Source organism: Mesocricetus auratus, unplaced genomic scaffold, assembly GCF_017639785.1.
Source record: "Mesocricetus auratus isolate SY011 unplaced genomic scaffold, BCM_Maur_2.0 Super-Scaffold_100011, whole genome shotgun sequence".
NCBI lineage: Eukaryota > Metazoa > Chordata > Mammalia > Rodentia > Cricetidae > Mesocricetus > Mesocricetus auratus.
Genome location: NW_024429195.1, coordinates 31,601,877 through 31,619,645, shown reverse-complemented (window position 1 = coordinate 31,619,645; position 17,769 = coordinate 31,601,877).

Below are 17,769 nucleotides of genomic sequence, written 5' to 3'. Positions count from 1 at the left end.
CTCCCCAATCCTCTCACTCTATCCCTGCTCTGCTCCCCAGGGAGGGTAAGGCCTTCCATAAAGGATTTCCAGAGTCTGTCATATCATCCTAGGCAGGGTCTAGGTCCTTTCCCATGTGTCCAGGTTGAGAGATCATTCCTCCATGTAGAATGGACTCCCAACGTCCATTTGTACGCCAGGAATAGATACTGATCTACTCTCCAAGGTCCCATAGATTGCCAAGTCTCCTCTCTGACACTCATGGATCTGTCCCATGCTGGCCTCTCAGTCATCAGTCTGGGATCCATGCACATCCCCTTGTTTAGGTCAGCTGCCTCTGTGGATTTTGCCAGCCAGGTCTTGATTCCTTTACTCATCACTCCTCTTTGCAACTGGATTATACGAGTTCAGTTCAGTTTTTAACTGTGGGTGTCTGCCTCTGCTTCCATCAGCCTCTGGATGAGGCTTCTAGGATGGCATATAAGGTAGTCATAAATCTCATTATCAGGGGAGGGCATTTAAGGTAGCCTTAATGCCCCAGTTGGAGTCTTTCTTGTAGATCTCTAAAAATCTCACTAGTGCCAGATCTCTCCTCCAACATATAATGGCTCCCTCTATTGTGGTATCTCTCACAAGAAGGAGAAAAGAAATGAGAGAGGATGAAGTGAGAAAATGAGAAGGTGAGGAGGATGCCAGGGGCCTTTGACACAGTCACACAGCCCCCAGTGGAGTAAGAAGTAAAGAAAGATGTATAGAATAGAAAAAGGTAAAAACCCAGAGGCAAAAGGCAGATGGGATAATTTAAGTTAACAAAAGCTGGATAGAAACAAACCAAGCTAAGGCCAGGCATTCATAAGTAAGAATAAGTCTCTTTGTATTGATTTGGGAGTTAGGTGGCAGTCCCCAAAGAGCAGAGAATAAAAAACCCAACTACACTCCTCATTATCTTATCTTTTGTAAAGCAAACAGTAATATCCAGAAATGATCAAAACCAAAACTTGATAATGTAGTTGTGCCTGCATTTTGTAACTCAGCATGGATGAATTAGGAGAGAATGTTATAGAAGCATACAAATTAACAAGTAGTGCAAATAAGTATTGTGTAGCAATTCCCTCTGAAATTGAAACACTATACAGAAGAGAAGAAGAGAACTTTAAGAAGGGAACTAGGTTATTCGATATCGCTTCAGGAAGTTCCTGAAACTGGCAAGATTCACTAGGTTTCTCCCTCCCCAAGAGTAAACAATAAAGGTTGCTGAGATCTGGGTAGCTCCCAGACAAGACAAGGTGAAGAAGACTCTCAGACAAGCCTAGCTGCCTGAAAGTAGCCTAAGCCAACCAAGCAGCCGAGAAGAAACAAAGACACAGGGGCTGCCTTGAAGAGGCTCAAAGCTAAGTCATTGGAAAGGACACCCTCCAACATGCTTATCTGCCTGCAGGCTGTACACTGCCCCAGGCTCCCAGCTTTTGTGAGGTGTGGACCTTGGTGATGCAATTGTCTGAGTAACTCCTATCCCTGTTATCTTTCACTCATATTCCTGTAAGTAACTCCAAAAAAGCTCTTATGGTCACCAAATTAAACCTGGATGGTATCCACACATTAGTATGCCTCCTATCTAGGTGTGTGTGTGTGTGTGTGTGTGTGTGTGTGTGTGTTGTGTTGTGTTTCTGTCACACAACAATAAGTAAAAGTACCCATCAAAAGGCGAATCACTCTGTAGGAGGGAGGCTCAGGTCAAAGAGTGTCACTGACCCATTATGAGACTATGTGGGACTGGGCAAGAGAGGGAGGGAGGGAATGAGGGAGGTGGCGATGGCAGTTCTATGCCATTTAAGTCTCCTTTTAAAAACATTTTACCACTTAAAAAAAAACAGAATGGCCTCCATTATATCCATTGATAACAAAGATAGCAGTGATAGCGTGAGATAGCAGTGATAGCAGTGATAGCATGAGATAGCAGTGATAGCAAAGATAGCAGTGATAGGGTGAGATAGCAGTGAAAGCATGAGATAGCAGTGATAGCAAAGATAGCAGTGATAGTGTGAGATAGCAGTGATAGCATGAGATAGCAGTGATAGCAGTGATAGGGTGAGATAGCAGTGATAGTGTGAGACAGTGTGACATAGCAGTGATAGTGTGAGATAGCGTGACATAGCAGTGATAGTGTGAGATAGCAGCAGTGATAGGCATGAGGGGGTCTGAGGTCCACAGTGGACCACGTTGTTTCCGAGTAGGTTCAGTAGGGTGGTTAAGCAGATGCAGACTCAGCCTCACCTGCCACCACCAACATGCTGCCTGCTGGATACCCATGGTTTGTGATGCTGTCAAAGGCTGTGTTGGTATCTGTGGTCCATGCTAATTCCCAGTCCAGGATGAAGCTTGAGACGTATATGGACATTTTTGGTCTGTGCCACTGACTGAAGCCAAGTTGATGTCCACAGACCGTGCTTCCATAGGGGTCATATTGATATGACTGGCCTGCACTGCCACCTGAAGCCATGGTGATGTCTAGGTCATGCTGCTATTGAGGGCTATGCCTGGGCTCATGGTTCTACTGGGTCCTACTCTAGGGGTTGTGCTCATAGTCTGTGGTTTCTCCATCATGGATGCTACCATCCATGTTTCTGCTTACTGAAGAGAGCAAGGAAGCTACTTTTATGGTGATATTGATGACTGCAGATGCACTGTTGAGATAAAAAGGGCATAGAAGGTTTCTGTGACAACCGTTACCCCAACTCCCTCCCCTCCTCACCTCCCAAAAAGGAGCAACCTAAACAGGAAGCCATCAAGAAGAACTCTTAAAAAGTATGATAAGGATGCTGAGAATAGCTTTCCACTATTGATGGCTCTTGCAGGGGTGTGGGAGGGGAAGGATTTGGTCCTGTCTAAAGTGCAGGCCACTGAGAGTTTGACCATGCTCCAGTTAGATAGCACAAATTGGACTTCTTCTTTCTTTATTTTTATTTTTTTATTATTTTTATCTTTTTGGAGGGCAGATCACAAGGGAGCAGAGAATGTGATCGGGGGTGAGTGATGTGAAATTCCCAAAGAATCGATAAAAACATTATGTTAATAAAAAGAAAGGAAAATAAATGCTGATGTGATATAGAGGGGAAAAAAATAAAAGAGAGAACTGACTCCTAACTCCTGAAGACTGTCTTCTGTCCTCTACAGGTTTGCCTGGGTATGTGCAGGCCTGCCTCTGCATGTGTGTATGTGATATACATAAACATACATATATACATACATACGTACATCATAAATAAGTAAAACTTAATCTAAATACGTTATGTGAAGGAAACCAGACATAAGAGAGCACATGCTGACTTGTAGTTATATATATAGTATACTTAGTGATAGAGAAGTATATCAAAATGGAGTTGTCCCTGTTTCTGGAGGCATAACCAAATGGGAAAAAGAGTTTTGAAATCTTTTAGGGGTTTTGAAAAATTTCAGGATTAGATTGTGTTGATGATTACACAATTTTGTCAACATACTTAAAAACAATTGTACAATCTGAACGATGGAATCTAATTGTGTGTCAATTAAATTCAACTCAAATTATTTTTGATAATTTCTTTTATTTTTTGAAATTGTGATATAATTTTATCATTTCCCCTTCCCTTTCCTCCTTCCAAATCCTCTAATATATCACCCCTTCCTCTGTCAAATTCATAGCCTCTATTTTTCATTAATTGCTGATATGTATTCCTAAATGAATAAATAAAACCTGCTTTGTCTGCATAATGTTACTTGTATTTGTATCTTTCTTGGACTGACCACCATTTCATATTTGATAACCAATTGGCGTGCTCTTCCCTGAGAAATATTGTTTCCCTTCTCAGCATTCCTTAGTTACTTGTAATTCTTTGGGTAGGGTTGACTCTTCAAGGGTTCCCCCATTCATGTTAGCATGTCTATTGGTGTCATCCTTCCTTGTTTCAGCTCATGTTTAGACAGTCGTATAGCTGAGATCTTACGAGTGTGGCTTCTGACTTGCCTAAGAAACACAGTCTTGCAGCAAACTTATGTTCCTCATGCTCTTAGACACTTTCAGCTTAAGAAACAAGATCATGTTGAGTGAGGTAACACAGACCCCTAAAAACAAGTGTCTTATGCTGTCTCTCATCTGAAGCTCCTAGATCCATATCTTCAGATTGAGTATAGAACCTGGAGTAACTCCAGAAAGCAGGGGGTCAGGGGAACAGTAGAAAGGGGAATAGGTGCTTTTAGATGATCTGAAGGGAAAAATGAGAAAATGGGGGAAGGCCCTTAATTAGGGAGGGTGGAGGTAAATGCAGAAGAGGGAGAAAAGAGTAAATAACAGTAAGCAACTCTGAAAGTCATAAGGAATCATACTATTAACTATCTACCTAAAATGCATATAATACATGTGAGTCAGTGTATAAATACACACATCCTGTTTAGGCTGACAAAGCTCCCCCAAGGAACCATGGACCATCTAACAACAACAACAACATAAGACATGAGAAGCCCGCTTAGAGTGTTTGGCCAGGGATGTTCCAGAAACTGTTGTCATTGCCCTTACTTACCCCCTAGAGAAGGAAGATAAGTGCCAATCTTTGAAGACGCCATGCACTTCAGATGCAGGACACACAGTGTCATGAGCTGGAACTGACATACATGCTTTATCCCTGAGGACTAACTTTTTTTATTATCATTTTTCATTTTAATTTTAAATAGCTTGTTTTACATGTCAATCCCAGTTCCCTCTCCCTCTCCTCCTCCCACACTCCCCTTCCCCCCCCACCCTCCCACCCTATTGCCAAATCCTTCCACATAGGGGATATCTAGAGTCTGTCATTTTACTCTGGGTAGGGTCCAGGCACTCCCCTAAGAGTCCAGGCTGAGAAAGCATCCCTCTTTGTGCTATAGGCACACGAAGACTGTTTGTATACCAGGGATAGACACTGATCCACAGCTCAGGGCCCCATAGGTTGCCCAGGCCTTCTCGCTGACACTCACATTTGGGGGGGTCCAGATCAGTCCCATGCTGGCCTCCCCACTGTCAGTCTGGGGTCCAAGAGCTCTCCCCTGTTCAGATCAGCTGTCTCTGCTGGTTTTGCCAGCCCATTCTTTGCCAATTTGCTCATCACTCCTCTCTCTCTGTCACTGGGTTCCTTGGGTTCAGTTCAGTGATTAATTGTGTGTTTGCCTCTGTTTCCATCAGTCACAGGGTGAAGGCTCCCGGATGGTTATAGACATCAAGTTCATTATCAGGAATGGGCATTCGAGGTGGTCTCTCCACTATTGCTTAGCTTGCCAATTGGTGTTATCCCTTAACTTTTATGGTACCAGAAGGCACCAAACAAGATTCCAGAGGAGTGAAGCAAGCAACAGTCCTACTCAGCTACAATGCTCCAAACCCACAGCAATGGCCACAGGATCAATGGCCCTAAGAGTACAGTAGTGATGTGCATAGCTCGATGGCAACCAGTGCTCTGTAATTGGACTTATGACCCATCCAACCAGGGAGATATCATGTTTGGTATATGAAACCTTGTCAGTTACCCTACATGTAAAGAATGAACAAGAAGCGCCTGGCAGAAGAAGGCCAGTGGTCCCCATGCCTGAAAAATGAATATTTCAGAAAGAAAAGAGGATATTCACGAGGACATTCACACAAAAATACACTTATATATGAGAAGGAACACTCAGAAAATGAGGAATAAGGCTTTGAGATTAACAATAAGATAATTATAATGAAAATCTGAATAGAAATGTAACAGATAAATCAAGGAATTTTCTTTGAAGAATAAAGGAAGAAAAACAGAGAAAGAAAAAATAAAAGCTAAGTGGAGAAAGGGAGAGAGAACTTAAGAAGCAAAGGAAATGAAACAAAATGAGAACACTAATCCAAGAGAACCAGAGAGAAAGAGAAAACAAGATAACAAAATCATAAAGACCTCTGTCTCTTCCTCTCTGTGTCTCTCTGTCTTTCTATCTCTGTCTCTCTCTCTTTTTCTCTGTCTTCCTTTCTCTCATCCCCATAACCCAGACTTGTCTCCACTAGGTGTAGTTAGGGATGCCCCTAAACTTCTGGTCCTCCTTCCTCCACCTGCCAAGTTCCCAAGTGCTAGAATTACAGGAATGTGCCACTAGGATGGTGGGATTCAGCTTTATGCATGCAAGGCAAGTATTCTACCAACCTAGCCATAGCCCAGTCATAAAGAAAGAACATAAGAACTGAAAAGCACACAGCTGTAGACTAAAAACACCCACAGACCTCCTGGGGCATCTGAACAGACATTGTTCAGAATAGCATGGAGTTTCTCAAAGAAACAGCAAAACAGCATTAAATAGGCTGAGCATAACCTCAATCTAATAGTATATACTCAGCTGAATTCTTATCAAGAGTGTAAAGAAAAACATTTCAATCATGAATCCTCAAAAAAAAAACATTGTATGTGCTTTTCCTTAGGAAACTATTAGAGGAACTGCCTTAGCAAATGAAGATGTAATCTAAGAAAGAGGAAAATACAAACAGACACCACCATCTATGAGGCAGGAAGAGGTTCCAGGAATGTGAGATTCATGAGTTGTTCCCCAGGGGAATTTTTACAGTCACTGAAGCTGTGAGCCAAAACTAAAACCATCCTATCAGCTATGTATAAGTAGGGTAAAGTCATGTAGAAGCTGAAACATGAGAGTGGCCAATTGGTAGGGGTGAAATTAGGGAAATAATTCCTAGGCATTTGGGCACAGATGAGTGGGGCTGAGTTATTTATAGGAGGAGGAGATGGGAGAAAATTAACTATAGGAAAAATAATATTATGTAAAGGAGAATATTCTTTGACTTGGCTATAAACAATATTAAGCACTCAAATAATGTAAATATTTATACAGATCATTTATATACCTATAATAAGAAATGAATAATTTTTCAAAAATCAGGTTGGCTTATACTCTGTAAGCTTGATGACCTGAGATTTGAACCTAAGCATCTGTGTAAAATGTGTTGTGGGTTGGGGAGCTACGAATACTTGATTTTGCATATCTAGCACATATATAAAAAATGTGTTGGCATACATTTGTAATTGTAATTCTAGGGCCAGAGGCAGGAAAATGGCTGGGGTTTGTTGGCCAACTAGCCTACCAGGTTATCCCTGGGTTTAGTGAGAGACCCTTACTCAAAAAATAACATGGAGTATGATTCAGGAGAACACATGAAGTTTTATACACAACTCACACACACACACACAGATGGGGCAGGAGAAAGACAAAGACAGAGACAGACAGACAGAAAGAAAGAAATACATGAACATGTACACATGCACTCATCATACACACACAGGAACATATATACATGCATACATATCACACACACAGAGAGAGAGAGAGAGAGAAAGAGACATAGGAGAGATACAGGAACATGTACACATGCATACATCACACACACACAAAGAAAAAATAAACAAAAAATAAGTGGAGAGTGTAACAAATCGAAAACAGGAAAGAAATCAGTGAGTATGGCTTAGTTTTGACACACATGAATAGCTGAATGAGATAGTCTGTTAGACAATTATCTATATATGGAAAATAAGGAATATTTTAAGATGAAAGGATGGAAAGGCAAGCTACTTTGTGTAGACTTTAATCCTTCTCTGAGCTGATAACAAAGTTCTGAGAAGAAAACAGTCAGATCAACTCTGGTACAAATCTTTCAGGCAGAAGTGATACCAAGTGTTAAGGGGTTGGGGTGGAAATAAATGCAATCTGTTATAGAGAGAAGACTAAGCAATGAGTAAAATGAGCAATGGTGGGGGTTGGGGCTAGATGAGACACATCCAACTGGGAGGGAAAGTATTTGTGATTCAAGACTGTGACATGACTTCAAAAGTTCCAGGGTGCCAAGATACACCAAACCAAGTTCAACCATGTCTTATTTATATTTTATATGGTGATTTTCTTTGTGCTCCCTGAGCTAGCCTTTTTACCCATTTAGTCCCATCTGTTGTGCACACCATGTGGACTTGAATGCAATAAACAGAAACAAGTTCTACAGCTCACATATCTGAGTCTATTGCATGCTGGACAATTATCTCATTACCACATATATCATGCCTGCATCCCGTGTCTAACTGCTCTGCCTCATCTTACTTTTCACAATATGAACTCCTTCATCTTGGTTTCCTGATGTGTGGTAAAGTATAATATGTAACAGTTTTTGGACAATAAAGATGGGTAGAAATGATAATTAGGCTGGCTGTGCATGGTTCTATTATTAGCAAGAACTATGATTTTTTTTTGGAGTTGAGGGTTAATTGCTAATAACTGTATGCAGTGTTTTCCCTTAAGATGTTTTCTAGGATAGTAATTAACTGAGCAGCTGGGAAAGGAGACATTAACCATTTGTCTTCACAGTAGCCCTCACTGGGGACTCTACACAGACTCTGCACACGGCTTTCTTAGTTGCTTGATAGGTAATCTAAGAGGCAGCAGAAAGCGCATGAGACACTATATGCTATGGAGAGGATTACACCTTGGGACATTATTTGTCCCTATGGAAGGACTCTCTCCAGTGTGATGAATAGATTCTGAGAAACACAGAACTTCTTCTAGACAACTGGACTTATTTTTATTTAGATGGCTTTTATGTGCATATTATGTATGTACATGTATCTCCCCATACATAACAAAAATCCCATCATGGTGATTGTGTCAGCAACCCGAACACCCCAACTATGCTGCTGGTTTACCTGTTTACAGAGCAGTGCTGACCTAGCTGTTGTTATGAAAACTGTGGTGCCTAAAACCTTAGAAGCTACCTTACCAGGCAGCCTTACCTTCTCTTCCTCCTACCAAAACTCTGGTCTTTATGGGCCATCTGCATTCTTAGCTTTGGTGTCCTGGTTTTCCCTCTTAGGAACACTCTCTACTTCTATGGCCCCAGATCCACAACCAGAGGCAAAATGATACTTGACCCCAGGTTCTTCTTACCACTTCTGTTCTTACATTGACTCCATCTCAGTCAAATTCTTTTCTACACCATGCAAAGAACAGTACCTTTTGTGAGTGTGATGGCATTCATGTTCTCTTGCAGTGATTGTTTTAATTAACAAATTAACACATTAAAAAAAAGTACATAGACTACAAACAGACACTAAGTGCAGGAAAGAACTTAGAAGACAAGGAGAGACTTTTAGGAAATGTCTAGGTATAAAAGAATTACTTATCTTTTTGCCAGCTAGAGTCACGAGATTGTATTGTTCATATGCCTTTGCTTGTTTTAAGTCTCTTTAGCCAGAAGCAAGAATTTCTTTTTCTTAAGACTATTCCTTTTCTTTAAATCCATAAAAGCCTTGTGTATTTGGTTTGATTTACTGTAATTCCTCAGAAGCCACAAAAACTGGACCTCTCACAAATCAAGCAGGCTGAAGTTTATTTGCCTTCACCCCGAAAGGGATCTTAACCCCTTGCTCTGCAGTTGGTGATGGCTCCATATAGCTCCTCACAGACACACATGGTGGTGTCAGTGGTCACCAGTGTGGTTGTCTAGCACATCCCAAAGACCAACCACATGAATGTAAAGCCTGCAAGTCTTGATGGTCACACAGATCCTGTAGCACCTGTGAAAAACCTCATCATATAAATGAAACGCCGAATGACTTACCCAGAATCTAAGCCATTGCCCCCACCAATCCTGGAAAAACGTTGACAAAACCATGAGAGTCAGGTAGATCCTGAGGTCTGGTGGAGATAGATCAGCAGTTATCCGTGGCAAAGGTTCTTAAGGAAATATGAGGTGGGAGTCACCAGAGCTAGTCAGAGACCCAAGCAGAAGCAAAGTGGTAACCAGATGTCTTCATAGAGCCAAGTCTCTTTTGGTGTGGACGAGGGAACTCTAGAGGCAGCTGTTTCATCTAGGACACCTTAACAGAAGACTCAGGTATGATGCCTAGCAAGAAAAGGGTTTAATGAGTACTTTCTAGCCTATTGTTAAAACAGTTTTTAAAATACTCTGTAAAGCATGAGTCAAAATATAAACTGAAGTAGAAAGTGTTAGTCTCACAGTCTAAATGATGGTAAGTTTTTCACTCACCCTCTCACTTTTCTTCCACAATGCAAAGCCTTTTCCAACAGCCTCCTGTCAGTCATCAACAATGAAAGGGAAGTAAAGGCTAGTATTCCCAATGATCAACATAGCTCCCAATTAACTGACAATGAAAGGAAAGTAAAAACCAGCAGTCCCTATCCACTTACCAATGAATCCATGAAATCCAAGTTTATGGTTTCAAGGTAAAATATAAATGTTTACATTTTATTGTCTATTTCTCCAACTTAAAATTTACTTCAAGCTCTTTAGCCGGGCGTTGGTGGCACATGCCTTTAATCCTAGCACTCAGGAGGCAGAGGTAGGCGGATCTCGGTGAGTTCAAGGTTAGCCTGGTCTACAAGAGCTAGTTCCAGGACAGCCTTTAAAACAATACAGAGAAACCCTGTCTCGAAAAACCAAAAAAAATATTTCAAGCTCTTCAGGTGAGACACATAAACTGGATTTGGTGGCACATGCCTGAAATCTTAGCTTCAGGAAGAGAAACTGAGGCAGGAAGTTTGGTGGTTTTAGGACAATCTGACCTGAACCCACCATATAGTATCAACAGTATCTTTTATATCTTTTTTAATATCATTTATAACTTTCAATACACCTGAGAGTGTTTTTGGTGAGGTTTTATTGCATAAGTAAAATGTTTTAACTAAAATTAAAATTTTCTAAGAATCAACTTAAGAAACTATATACCCAATGAGCTTTGGGTCACCTTGGCAGAGAGAAAAAGATGAGAAAGAGAGAGAGAGAGAGAGAGAGAGAGAGAGAGAGAGAGAGAGAGAGAGAGAGAGAAGAGAAGAGAAGAGAAGAGAAGAGAAGAGAAGAGAAGAGAAGAGAAGAGAAGAGAAGAGAAGAGAAGAGAGAATGGCTCTTCCTTTGGTTAAATATAAACACCATCCTATCTATGAAATGAATCAAGGACAAGTGTTGGAATGTGGCAAACCCTTTGAAAGCAAGAAGACATATTAAGGGTTTTCTGTAATTCAGAGCCTCTTCTGCCAATACTGCAGAGAAAGTAGAAATTACACGACATTAAAGCTTGTCTTGGCCCAATTATAGAATGAGAATGAGGCACCCATGGAAAGGTTCCAGGATAAGTTTCAAATCATCTTGAATACAGCTATTTGGTCCTTATTAGGGCTTCGGGGGACAGCCAAGAATTACATTTAATTCATTATCTTGTTCTGGAAATGCTACTGAGGCTGCTGCACAAATTGAAAGCAGCATTTACACAACCTAATACCTATGGTATCTTTCCAATTTATCTTCTAGGCATTATCGCCTCCCACTGTGCCCCCTTGAATGTTTGACATGTGCTCTGAATTCTCATTTTATAGGATGATAGCTACTCACCCTGAAGAGAACAGTGGAGAAAATGGCCCTACATTAAAGTGCTGGGAATGCTACCTGAAATACATTTTAAAAGATTTGAAAATAGCTCCACTACTGTGGCAGAAATTGTGTTATGATCTTGCCTTCTAGGCACTCCATTCTTCCTAGGCTGAAGCTAGGTATTGTTGACTTAATTCTTTGGCATTTGACTGGTGTCCAGCAAACAGGTAGAAATTCACAGTGCAATGATTATCACACACCACCCCCACTAGTGAAACATTCAAGGCAACATCTTCTACTTGTAATTGTTCTTTCAAAGAGCATGTTTGCAATTTGTGATATGAAGGTGAGTGTAATGTGGAGATTCAAGAATGGACAGTGTTCTCTTAGGAAAAGGGGAGGGATGAGACAGGAAAAATGTTGCCCACATGCAGAGTGACTTCTGAATAGTTTATTGATCTCACTGCTCAGCATCCCCTTCTGGAGTAAGTGTTAACAAAACCCTGTGAGGATGTGAAATCCCAGAGGGCTTTATGAGGCTAGATACTGGTGACAGAGAATAATGTATTGACACCCACATTTCCAACAATGGCACACCAAGTGGTTGTATTAATGCTTTATATTGATATAAAATCTTTTTTCTGAAAAGCACAGAGTACTTCTTTAGAAGTGTACCATTGAGATTTTTAACAAGTAGTCACTGCATAGAGCTCAGTGTGCTGAGCTGAGATAAAACCTGAAGTTTCCTGCTTCCAAATCTAGTATTGCAAAGACATAATCAATAGATGTCTTTCAAGCTTACAAAAGTGTCAAAATTATCCATTCTGTCTGTATAAGATTTGTAATGGGTTATATTTTAGAGAAGCTTATAAAACACCTAGTATAAATTTAAAAATCAATTGTATAAGAATTCAAGTGACTTTATTTTCCAGTGAAGGATTGAAATCTGTTTTGTCATCCCAAAGAAGCATAACATGAATACTAAAGAAATATCAATAAAATAGATATTTTCTAGTCGCTATGCAAAATATTGTAAAAATCAAGCATACCATTTATTAATTCAGAATATATCACTGAATGTTTAACCTCAGATAATTTCACCAGTTTTTAAAACCAGTGTAAAGATTCACTGTTTTGAGAAATATAAAGCAAACTTCAAAATATTTAACAAATAAAAACAGCTATTTCCATTAGGGATATATATATATGTGTGTGTGTGTGTGTGTGTGTGTGTGTATAGAGAGAGAGATATTATACGTATGTATACATATAATCTATTTTTTCTATAATAATATTTTTAGACTTTGACTTAGCAACATGTGGTTTCTATTATAAATTCTGTCACTGGATATAATTAATGCATCAACAATATATCTAAAAAGATCAGCACTCACTGGGTCACAAAAGAAGGGGAGACTTACTGGTTGAAAATCAAAGGACACAGGTGAGGGACTCAGCAGTTTTGCTGAATCACCTTTAATAATCATGTGAGCCGAGACCTAACTACTGTATGGCCCTTCTCTGTTCTGTTTAGACATATCTTCTCTTACATTCCCCTCGACCACCTGCTCCTTTGGAGACTCATAAAGCACAGGGGAGGAAAGCCCTTTCTTGCAAGCAGCAGTTCTCATATCTCACTGAAATTTCCTGGGGGCTCTTGAGCATACTCTCCTTTCATCACTTCTGACAAGATGCTTGGTGGTTGAAACAACACCCACCATTAGAACTCTACTTGAGCTTTAAAGGAAATCGTTGCAAAGAGACCTAGGACAAAGCCTTCAAGATACAAACATAGACAACAGATTTCTGACTAGACACCACTACCTCAGGAAGTAACAACAAGTTACAACATGGGAGAAAAATCTTTGCTGGCTATTCAGCCTACAGGATATTAATACCAAGAGTATATATACGAAGAACTAAAACAAATGAACACCAAAAACAAGAAGTAATATAATAAATGGGCAGATTAACTGGACTTTTTTGAAATGATAAATACATATAGCCAATTAATACATGAAAAAACGTTCAACATTTTTGGCGATCAGGGGAAAGGAAATTAAAGTGACACGGAGACTCCAACTCACTCCCATCAGAATGGCTGCTATCAAGGAAAAAAGAAAAATGAAAAGATGTAACACTTATTGTCAAGGATGACAGGAAAGTGGACTTCTTGAACCCATGCATATCCATGTTTATAGTGCCAAAATTCATGACAGTCAAGTCATGGAATCAGTCTAGGTACCACTGACAGGTGAGAGGATAGGGAAATGTGGCACGTATGTTTAAATGCATGTTGCCAACTCACATGGAGGAATGAACACATACTATTTTCAGGAAAATGACATCATCATGTTAAGCAAAATAAGCCAGTCTCAGAAAGACCAATACCAACATGTTTTCTCTCATGCAGTATCTAAACTTAAAAAAACACTAAAGTTGAAAGTGAGCAATTAAAAAACAAGCAAAGTGCTAGTAGCAACATAGAGGAGGGACAAGGGAAGGTGATAGCATAGATATTTTCAAAGTGTGTGATAGATGGTCCATTTACGAAAATGTCATAATGAAACTCATTATTTTATACATTTAATATACACTAATAAGAAGTAGGAAAACATTGCAAGAAAGGAAAAATGTCTATATTTCACTCTTACTTAAATGGCCCTGGTCTAGCAAAATCATGAGACATCGTTTCTTGTTGGGCACATACACATTCTCTCTCTCATTTGGAACAGTCTTGTGTTTGGTTAATAACCTCACTGTTTGCTGCTGTTAAGGGAACTGAAGTACCATTAACACATATTAAAGTACCATTGATTCCATTAGTGCTGACAAGCACTAAATCCCAATTTCTTTTAAATAAGCATTAAAACAAATGCAGATGCCCTTTATTAACAAGCAACATGCTGAGCAACCCTTATTGCAACTGCTTAATATATGAGAAATGTCTTGAAGACTGAGTTAGAATCTCATGGAGCTAAGGTTCCAGAAGTTGGGCACAATGAAGGACAAGGAGTGGAATAAATAGGAATTTTCTTCACACTCCAGAGCCTATGAAGATGACATTTAAATCGCTTATATTAGAACAATAACCACTAATATCCTTGTGCTTGTGGGGTAAAACTGAATGTGAAGTTCAAGTTATACAGTTACTATATATGATGAGCATGATGAACAGTAAACTTGAACCTAGAATGGGAGACAAATGGATGAGTCTCAGATGGCTTTCCAGTCCTTGACTTCTGCATATGGTTCCTGGAATTAGGTGCCTTCAGAGACTTGGGACATTTACCTAAAGAGAGTGGCAAAGAGAAGCCAGTTAGGTGCCTGAGGACCTGGCCTTCTTGAAAGGTGGAGTCCATTCTGGGGACCTTTTCAAGAACAAGGGAATTTAGAAGATGTCAAGAAAACTACAGCAAAAACTGTGAGGAAAACAAGTATGTTTCACTGTGTTTGTGTTAATTTCATCCCAGAGAACTATTTTAATTCTTCTTTCTTAGTTTTATTTCTTCTTTGCCTATTTCATTGTGAATTTTTTCTATTTGTGAATATTCCTTGTAATGTTTTTAATAACATTTAAATTTACAGTGAAGACACGAAAGACAAATGTGGAAAATATTACCTTGTTTTAATGCTGTAGAACCTAGAACAGCATCTGTTACATAGGAGACAATAAGTACTTGCTGAATAAAAAAGATGGTGGATGACAGATAGGAAGCAACTAAGTTGGCAGATTGATTTATTAAGAGTTTCAAACAGCATGGGAAAGAAGGAAAGGGGACACAGAGAGAGGGAAGGAGAGACAGATGGAACAGATACACAATACTACAGAGTGGCCTGCAAGAATCATGAATGCCGTTACGCTCTTTAAAATCCCATGCCCCCCCCCCAGGATTATGTGTTTAAATACTTGGTCCCTCTGTAGTGACTCATTTTACATATTTTAAAATATTGTAGAAGTTTTCAAAGATAAAGTCTATCTTGATGAAGTGAGTCACTAGGAAGTGGACCTTGAGAGTTATATCTCAGGACCTTCCTTTAATCCCAAACTCTCTCTTGCTGGTCCAGAAAGATGAAGGTATCCCGGACACACACTCCTACTGTCATGAACTCTGTCATGACTTCAACACTGTATCATCATAAACTGTGAGCCAAAATGAATCCTTCCTCCCTTAAGTTGCTTCTGTCAGCTATTTAGTCCTAGCAACAGGAAAGATGACCACTATAGATAATTACAGAACGAGAAACTGAATTACTGCAAGGAAATAAAAGCAGTGATCATAATATTTCCATGCCTGTTCTCCTTAGCTCTGAAACCATATCACAGAACTATCTGGAAATCTAAAATGAATGTGAATATTGAGTAAGATGTATCTCAAAAGAGTAATGAGCTGAGGGGATATACCATGTTACAAAATCAAACAACCCTGTTCCCTAAAAATGGACGAAGAGTGAATAGACCCATGACATGTAATTATTTGCCTTATTTCCCAGAGTTTCTGCTTCCAGAATTCCAGGGAAAGGAATACCAGGATAAAGAACAAGGGGATAATGGAATGTGAAGCTGTAGTCACGTGCTGGTTGGCTTTCAGTATCAACTTGCCACCGTCTAAAATCAACTGGGAAGAGAGCTTCAGTTGAGGAAATGTTACGATCAGGCCAACCTATGGGAATGTCTCATGGGGATGGTTTTGATTGTTAATTGGTGTAGGAAGACTAAGGCCATTGTGAGCAGCAGCATTTCATGGGCTGGGTCCTGAGCTACATAAGACAGGAGATCCCTGAATGAGAGCAAGAAAGCACAATGTCCATCAGAGGCACATTCATTTCTCTTAGATCCTGACTGTGGATATGATGTGGCCAGCTGTTTCGAGCTCCTCCTGCTATTACTTCACTGCAGTTATAGACTGTAACCTGGAAACGAAAGCTAAGTAAATCCCTTCTTCCTCGAAGTTGAAGTTGCTCTCTGTCAAGTGTTTCAGGACAGCAACTGAACTGAAACTAGGATAAACAGCATGCATGTTCAGCCATATAAATAGTGAACCACAACTTACGATTGGTAGAGAAGCTGGAATCTATGTGGAATCTCAAATATGAGCTAGCAGATAGGTAGACCAATAGGATCGAATTGAATACCCTGACATTAACCCACACCCCTATGAACACCTAATCTTTGACAAAGAAGCTGAAAGTATTAAATGCAAAAAAAGCATCTTCAACTAATGATGCTGGCATAACCGGATGCTGGCATGTAGAAGATTGCAGATAGATCCATATCTATCACCTTGCACAAAACTTAAGTCCAAATGGATCAAAGACCTCAACATAATCCAACCATACTGAGCCTCTTAGAAGAAAAACTGGAAGGTATCTTTGAACAAATTGGTACCACAGACTGCTAAACATAACACCAGTAGCACAGACACTGGGATCGACAATTAATAAATGGGACCTCCTGAAAATGAGAAGCTTCTTTAAGGCAAAGTACATAGTCAATAAGATAGAACGGCAGCCCATAGAATGGGAAAAGATCTTTACCAATCCCACATATTACAGAGGGCTGAATTCCAAAATATGCAAAGAAGTCAAGAAACTACTCACCAAAACACAAAACAATCCAATTAAAAAGTGGGGTACAGGGTCCCTCCGGCAGCATCAGGTAAACAGGCCTGCTTCCCGGCCTGTGTTCCAGAGCCTGCAGATCGCCTGGGAACTGCACAGAGCTCCCAATCCCGGCAGGAGCCAAGCACCCCAGACTCCAGATCTTCTCTTCCACCAACGAGACCAAAAAACGAGAGGAGGCTGGGAGTACAGGGAAGTAGCTGTCCCTCTGGCAGCATCAGGTAAACAGGCCGGCTTCCCGGCCTGTGTTCCAGAGCCTGCAGATCGCCTGGGAACTACACAGAGCTCCCAATCCCGGCGGGAGCCAAGCACCCCAGACTCCAGATCTTCTCTCCCACCAACGAAACCAGGAAAATAGAGGAGCCAGGGAGACCAGGGGAGTAGCTGTTCCGGATCAGGTACAACAGGACCCAGCATAGGGTCCAGGGGACCAGGTAGGAGGCTAAGCGCCCCAGATTCCTGTTCTTCTTCTCCACCCACGGACCACCATTTGGACAAAGTATAGAAGAACCAACAGATTATTGGACTTGCTAGCACCCATCAAAAGGGAACTCTGGTCCCCAGACCAGTAAGGGGCTCTTTCTGCACCCACTAGAAGAAGTGATGGGAAAGAGACAATACAAAAACACAGTCAGCAACAGAAAAACAAATATGACACCGCCAGATTCTAGAGACTCCACACCAGCAAGACCCCAACATTCCAATCCGAAGGAAGCAGAAGAGAACGACCTTAAAAGCACTTTCATGAAAATGATAGAGGCCCTAAA